General features: G+C 44.0%; 1 long non-coding RNA gene across 1 annotated transcript; it reads left to right on the forward strand.

Moving 5' to 3' along the window:
• The first annotated feature begins 1,231 nt into the window (after positions 1 to 1,231).
• Positions 1,232 to 7,731, forward strand: LOC139078175 (uncharacterized). The gene is made up of 3 exons (XR_011530997.1): positions 1,232 to 1,349; positions 5,107 to 5,256; positions 7,236 to 7,731. It is a non-coding gene; the product is annotated as an uncharacterized lncRNA (long non-coding RNA).

The raw sequence follows: 7,731 nt of genomic DNA on the forward strand, positions 1-7,731 counted from the left end.
TTCGACATATTTTTGACATCCATCTACGTTGTTGAATATATCAGGAATTTGCTCTTTTTCATTGCTGAGTAGGATTCTGTTACATGCATATACCACATTTTGTTTATCCATTCTATTTTTAATGGAATATTTATGAATAAAGCTGCTATGAACATTCATGTATAAGTCTTTTTGTGGAATTATGCCCTCATTCAAAAATTGCAGGATGATAGGGTAGTTTGGCTTTATTAGAAGCTTCTAAACAGTTCTCCAAAGTGGTTGCACCACTTTACATTCCCACCAGCAGTGTAGTGAGGGTTCCAGGTACTCCAGTCCAGTCCACTTCTTCACCAACACTTGACATGATCAGTTTTTTCACAGGAAGGAATTTAATGCAGGGAATTACTGGTTACAAAATTGTGAGTGGGGCTGGAGGAACAGGAGTCAGGGGGCTGCCCCTGGAGTAACTGAGTTCAAGAGCACATCACCACAACCATAATCAGAAGTGAGGAGGAGGCCCCTGCTGCCACCCCTAGCTCCACACGGCTCTGTCTCGACATCTGCTTAATGCAGGAATGCTGAGTCTGACTGCTGAGACTGGCGGGGGCCCTCCTGTCTCCGTGTCCTTGCTCTCAGAAGTGACAGCAAGAAGATAGCCTCTAGCCCCCCAAATCTCTGAGGGGGCATCTAATTGTCAGACCTTAGTTTATATTCATCACTCTAGTAGCAAAGATGTCTTGGAAATGTATTCTTTCAGTTTCCAGTCTCTGCGAAATATAGGAGAGCCCCCTATAAGGAGGTAGAGGGAGACAGTTGTGTTAGTTGGCTTTTGCTGAGTAGAAATCTACTCCAAAAGGTAACAGACTAACATAGCAACCATTTATTTAGCTCAAAGTTCTGCAGGTTGGTAATTTGGGGCTGGGCTCAGTTAGGCAGTTCTCATCTTATCTGGGCTCACTCATGCTTTTGTAGTTAGTTGCCAATTCTGTTGGGAACTGATGGGCCTAGGATGGGCTCAGCTGGGATGGACCATCTCTGCCCTACGTGGTCTCTCATCCTAGCCTAGGCTTGTGTTCATGATGGCTGGGCAGGTTTCTGAGAGAGAGAAAAGTGCTCTTTAGGCCTATCAGAAGGCATATCACTTCTCCAAAATGGCATATCACTTCTGCCACATTCTGTTGGCCAAAGCAAGTGACAAGGCTGGCCCAGATTCAAGGGGAGTGGAAACAGACTCCAGCTCTTCCAGAAGGGTGTAAAGCCACTTTGCAAGGGTATGAATAAAGGGTGGGATGAACCGCCAGGGCAATCTACCACACTCATCCACAGAACGCCCCACATCTCCCCGTCCTGGAACTAGCCAGCAATCCCAGGTACCTTGTTTCTTTTTTGCGCAAAGCAATAAGATTCCCTGTATCTTGCCTTTTCTTTTCTTTATTTTGTCCTGTCTCCTGGATTCCTTAACTTTATTTTCCAAATCTTCTTTTTTTTCTTTTAGGAAGATTAGCCCTGAGCTAACATCTGCTGCCAATCCTCCTCTTTTTGCTGAGGAAGACTGGCCCTGCACTCACATCCATGCCCATCTTCCTCTACTTTATATGTGGGACGCCTACCGCAACATGGCTTGCCAAGCGGTGCCATGTCCGCACCCGGGATCTGAACCAGTGAACCCCGGGCTGCCAAAGCAGAACGTGTGCACTTAACTGCTGCGCCACTGGGCCGGCCCCCCTAATTAATTTTTAATGTAAGCAATAATATTTTTATTTTCTGAGAACTTCTTGTTCTCTGTTGTTCTTGCCTTTGCTTTATGGATATGATATCTTCCTGAAGCTAATTACTGAGAATAGTAGTTAGAGAGCCTTTTTTGTTTTGTTTTTTTAATTCTCTTATGTTCCCTGCATGGTTTTCCTCTGAAACCACTCTTTGCTGTTTGATTATTTAGTTTCTCTTTTGTGTTGCAAGCTTTCCCCGAATGTCTGGTGGACTTTGTTTGCATTAAAAACGAGGCAATAAAAAGCATTGAGGAAGTTCTGTGCATATCCACTGGTTGGCTTGCTTTTGGCAGGGGCCAGGCGGGGATAGGCCTGTAGAAGAGCCCCTGCAGGCCAGAACGCGAGGGTCTCGTCCATGGGGCTGTTCTGTTGCTTTAGAGCATGGGTGCTCAACATGGTCAGGCCAGTGACTCCTCGGGCTGTCTGGTAACCACTAAATAGTTCGCTTTGTCCACATGTTTTTTATCTTCCACATATGAGTAGAATCATACAGTGTTTGTCTTTCTCGATCTGGCTTATCCCAGGCCAGAACAATGTTTTTAAAGGCATTTAAAGATACATAGAGTTACCAAAACAAAAATCCCAATTATATTAAAATATAATTATTAAACTATCACACATTTTTTTCATTAAATAAATATTTAAGTAATGCAATGCATAAATAATAGTCCAAGGTATCTGCATCAACTCTATCGTGACCTGGAAATATCTGTAATTTCTTTTGGTGACTGAGTCACATGTTCTGCTAATACCGTTGTCGTTTGTGGCTGACATTTAAAAAGGAAGGGAATTACCAAAGGCACACTTTTGCAGAGGGTTATTGATACGTTCATCATCTTGATTGTGGTGATGGTTTCATGGGTATAAACATATGTCAAATCTTGTTAAATTGTGCACTTTAAATATGTGTAGTGTTGGGGAAATAAAGAATCCTGCCAACGGAAAGACCCTGATGCACTAATATAGCGGAGAGAGAAAACACTATTACTGAAAATGTAATCGGATTACAAACATGCAAATGCTTCCCCATTTGTCCCAGTACTGCGGATGTGCACTTTGATCACTTGGTAGGAGGTGCCCTCCGGGTTTCTCCACTGTGGATTTACTCTTTCCCATTTTTAGTTAATAAGTAATTCACGGAAGGGCACTTTGAGGCCATGAAAAATCCTGTTCCTCATCAAACTTTCACCCATTGGTTTTAGCATCTCAGTATACTTCACAGTCTTTGTATTGGTCTGATGTATTTCTAATTATGTCTGATCCTAGGCATTTATATTTCTTGTCTTTATCCTGAATGGGATCTTGTCTTTCATTGTATTTTCTAACTCCTCATTCATGAACATAGGGAAGTTACTGATTTTTGCTCGTCACTTTTGCTATTGGCCACCTACACTGGGGCCTCTCTGAGTCAGGGAAGGCTGCTCTCTGGGCCAGGACTTACTTCGTTTTCATCACAAGGATATTACAGGACCACATGAGCCAGAGACAGACCTGTCAAAGGGGTTTAGTGTCCTTTTACTTTTGATCAAGTAGCAACCCCAAGTAATGCCCAGAGAGGAAAGGCTCTGCCCCTGGCTCTAGTTTAAGATGGAGTCTTCGCTGATCCAAAGACTTCTGGGCCCTCCAGCTGGTGTGGCTTATATAATTGGGGTGGACACAGAAGGTGTCGTTCTGACCACTGCCAGGCTTTGTAAATCCAGGTGGCTGTTTCAGTGAGAGGAAGAGTTCCGACCTTTTTTTTTTAATTGAGGTTACGATAGTTTACAACATTGTGAAATTTCAGTTGTACATTTTTTTTAAGTAATTTTATTTATTTTTCTTCCCAAAGCCCCCCTAGTCCATAGTTGTGTATTCTAGTTGTGAGTGCCTCTGGTTGTGCTATGTGGGACACCGCCTCAACGTGGCCTGATGAGTGGTGCCGTGTCTGCGCCCAGGATCTGAACCAGTGAAACCCTGGGCTGCCAAAGCAGAGCATGCAAACTTAACCACTCGGCCACGAGGCCGGCCCCTCAGTTGTACATTATTGTTAGTCATCTTATAGGTGCGCCCCTTCACCCTTTGTGCCCACCCCCACCCCTCTTCCCCCTGGTAACCACTAAATAGTTCTCTTTGTCCACATGTTTGTTTATCTTCCACATATGAGTAGAATCATACAGTGTTTGTCTTTCTCTATCTGGCTTATTTTGCTTAACATAATACCCTCAAGGTCCATCCATGTTGTTGTGAGTGGGACTATTTTGTCATTTTTATGGCTGAGCAGTATTCTATTTGTGTGTGTGTAGACACACCACATCTTCTTTATCCATTCATCAGTCGATGGGCACTTAGGTTGCTTCCCCATCTTGGCTATTGTGAATAATGCTGCAGGGAACAAGTCTCTTTGAATTGCTGATTTCAAGTTCTTTGGATAAATACCCAGGAGTGAGATAGCTGGGTCATATGGTATTTCTATTTTCAGTTTTTTGAGAACTCTCCATACTGTTTGCCATAGTGGCCAAACCAGTTTGCCTTCCCACTAGCAGTGTGTGAGGGTTCCCTTTTCTCCACACCCTCTCCAACATTTGTTAGTTTTTGTCTGACCACTTGTTTACTCACCTTTCTTAGGGGCAGAAATTGTAGGCCTGTGGTGCTACCCAGTCATAACTCTGACCTCTTTCAGAACACTGAGGGGAGAGACCGTTCCTCTTCACTAATAGTGATGTAAAAAGTAAGCCGGCATAACTTCGGAACACAGGGGGCCTTGTAGCAGGAGACTTGCATATGCTACATGATTGCTTCCTTTGCTGTAAGCAGCAGTTTATCATCTGGGAAAGGGACATGTGGTCCCAGGCACATCACTCGAGAGATAACACAGCCTATTGTTTCTCTCTGCTTCCCAGGAGAAAGGAAAAGTAGTTACATGGTGATATTGCAGAGTCCCTGGCCCCAAGGGTCTCCTATAAACCACCTACTGATTCATTTGTTCAATATATACTGGGTGCCTGCTATGTGCCAGGTGTTAAGTATAATGTAGAAAACAAGGGACACAATATAAACTCTCCTGGAGGTTATAACCTGATGGGAAGATGAAACATTAAATAACACACACAAATAAACAATTGCAATGGTGGCGGTCGTTGGAGAAAGCTGTTAAAAAATTAGCACAGCTATTCCTGCTCTTAAGATGAAATATGACTCACCCGTGGAAGAATCTATCTTTCTATGGTCCCCTTCAGCTTACAGACATTCATGGGGAAGGAAGCTATGCCTGAGAACTTAATCACGTCCCACAAGAGTTGATTTCAAGGCAGAACTGAAAATGTGCTTTAAACTGCTGAAGATGGAGCCCCAGAACAGGCTTTTTCCTTCTCTTTTTTAGGTGGCACAGCTATGCGGCTTGGAACCAAGTTGGGTGAGGGATGGAGCCCTAAACTGCTTTGTAAGAACAGGAAAGGAGGAATGAACAGGAATGAAATGAGGATGCTGGAGCCCAGAGAGCAGAGGGAGCAGGGAGAATCATTGCCTAATGGTACAGTTTCTGTTTTGAAGGATGAAATCGTTCTGGAAATAGAGACAATATTGTGAATGTACTTAATGCCACTAAATTGTACACTTAAAAATGGTTCAAATGGTCAATTTTATTTCTGTATATTTCACAATAAAAAGAATAAAGAAAAACAATTTTTTTTTGAGGAAGATTAGCCCTGAGCTAACATCCACTGCCAATCCTCCTCTTTTTGCTGAGGAAGATTGGCCCTGAGCTAACATCCGTGCCCATCTTTCTCTGCTTTTTTTTTTTCCAAAGACTTTTTAAAAAATTTTCCTTTTTCTCCCAAAGCCCCCCGGTACATAGTTGTGTATTTTTAGCTGTGGGTCCTTTTGGTTGTGGCATGTGGGATGCCGCCTCAGCATGGCCTGATGAGTGGTGCCATGTCCGCACCTGGGATCCGAACCGGCAAACCCCAGGCTGCCAAAGTGGAATGTGCACACCTAACTGCTACGCCACTGGGCTGGCCCCAAGAAAAACAATTTTTAATAAAAAAATTAAAAAGGAGGGAGCAGGGGCCGGCCCAGTGGCGCAGCTGTTAAGTGTGCACATTCCACTTCACTGGCCCGGGGTTTGCAGGCTTGGATCCTAGGTACATGGCACCACTTGACAAGCCATGCTGTGGCAGGTGTCCCACGTATAAAGTAGAGGAAGATGGGCACGGATGTTAGCTCAGGGCCAGTCTTCCTCAGCAAAAAGAGGAGGATTGGCAGCAGATGTTAGCTCAGGGCTAATCTTCCTCAAAGAAAAAAAAGGAGGGAGTAGCCTGAAGGTTGATGAGAAGCCAAGGCCCCTGAGGCAATAGGAGTGAGAAGACCTCCTGGGGGTGAATGGTCAAGAGATTCAGGGAACAGGAGTGTCTGACAATCAATCTGGAGTTATTTGCTCTGTCATTCTTTGAGATAACTCTCCTCTATCTCCCTAAACTTTAGTACAAGTCTGCTATACCCAAATACCTGATTCTTGGGGGGCATCAAGAGAAAGAGCATGGGGCCGGCCCTGTGGCCAAGTGGTTAAGTTCTCGTGCTCTGCTTCGGTGGCCCAGGGTTTCGCTGGTTCCAATCCTGGGCGCAGACATGGCACCACTCATCAAGCCATGCTGAAGCGGCTTCCCACATGCCACAACTAGAAGGACCCACAGCTAAAAATACACAACTATGTACTGGGAGGCTTTGGGGAGAAAAAGGAAAAATAAAATCTTAAAAAAAAAAAAAAAAGAGAAAGAGCATGTATTCTGCATCTGGGAAGACACAGCAGGGCAGAGAGGAGGGAAGAGCCACGTGCCCTGAGACCCCAGTGAGACTGACATGCCACAGAAACACAAAACGAGAACAAGTGATGCCTAGGAGACATATGCCGTGCTGGGGCGGTGCTGAGTGCCCCACTGCAGGCAGGACGAGGGCTCAGGTAACTGGCACTGGAATACTAACCAGATGTTAGAGATGGACCAGCTCTACAGGGGTGGAGGACCTGGAACGGCCCAGAAGGCAGAGAGCTGAGAGAACACGAGCCTCATGAACTTCAAAGCCTGCAGGCTCTCTCCTAGCTTAAGCTAAACTGGGTCCAGGGGGGACTTTGCGCTGCAGTTTCCACCTCGTTGAAAATAAGAGATACATCTTCAGGAAAAGGGATTTTTCTTTTCTGGTGCTTTCTGGGATCTGCCACATTAAAAGGATTGGGGGGAAAATGATAGCTATGGACGACAGGCAAAGGAGAGCCAACTAGTGCATAACTGGAATCCCTGAAGGGAACAAAAACATGAAATACAATAGCTATTTAAAGATATAATTCAGGAAAGTGTTTCTGAAATAAAAAGGGATTTCAGTCTATGTTTGAAAAAAAAATATCATGTTTACAGTACAAGATATATTCTAGTAATGTTACCAGAAAATAAATAATATTTGGGGCACCCAGGTGAAAGATCAAGTATAAAGGCTCCAAATTTTTTTTTAAACCTACAGGAACTCAGGAAGACTGTTGTTATGAGGTCACAGAGAAATAGTGTATCAAAGAGGCAAAAACGGAAACTGCAGATTTTCTAGAAAACAGCACGTCAGCACCTATGGAAGACAGCCAAAGCAGTGGTCAGAAGAAAATTCATAACTTAAACACTAGTACCATTTTTTTAAAAAAGATTGAAAACAAAAGAATTAAGCATCCTCAAGAGTTATTATAGGGGCCGGCCCCATGGCTGAGTGGTTAAGTTCGCATGCTCTGCTTCAGCGGCCCAGGCTTTCACCAGTTCAGATCCTGGGCACGGACATGGCACCACTCATCAGGCCATGTTGAGGCAGCATCCCACGTGCCATAACTAGAAGGACCCACAACTAAAATATACAACTATGTACTGGGGGGATTTGGGGAAGAAAAGCAATAAAAAAAAAAGAGTTATAAATAACCCAAATGAAAACAGAAGGAATGACTTAATGAAAATAAAAGCAGAAATTAATGAGTTAA

Source organism: Equus przewalskii, chromosome 21 (genome assembly GCF_037783145.1).
Source record: "Equus przewalskii isolate Varuska chromosome 21, EquPr2, whole genome shotgun sequence".
NCBI lineage: Eukaryota > Metazoa > Chordata > Mammalia > Perissodactyla > Equidae > Equus > Equus przewalskii.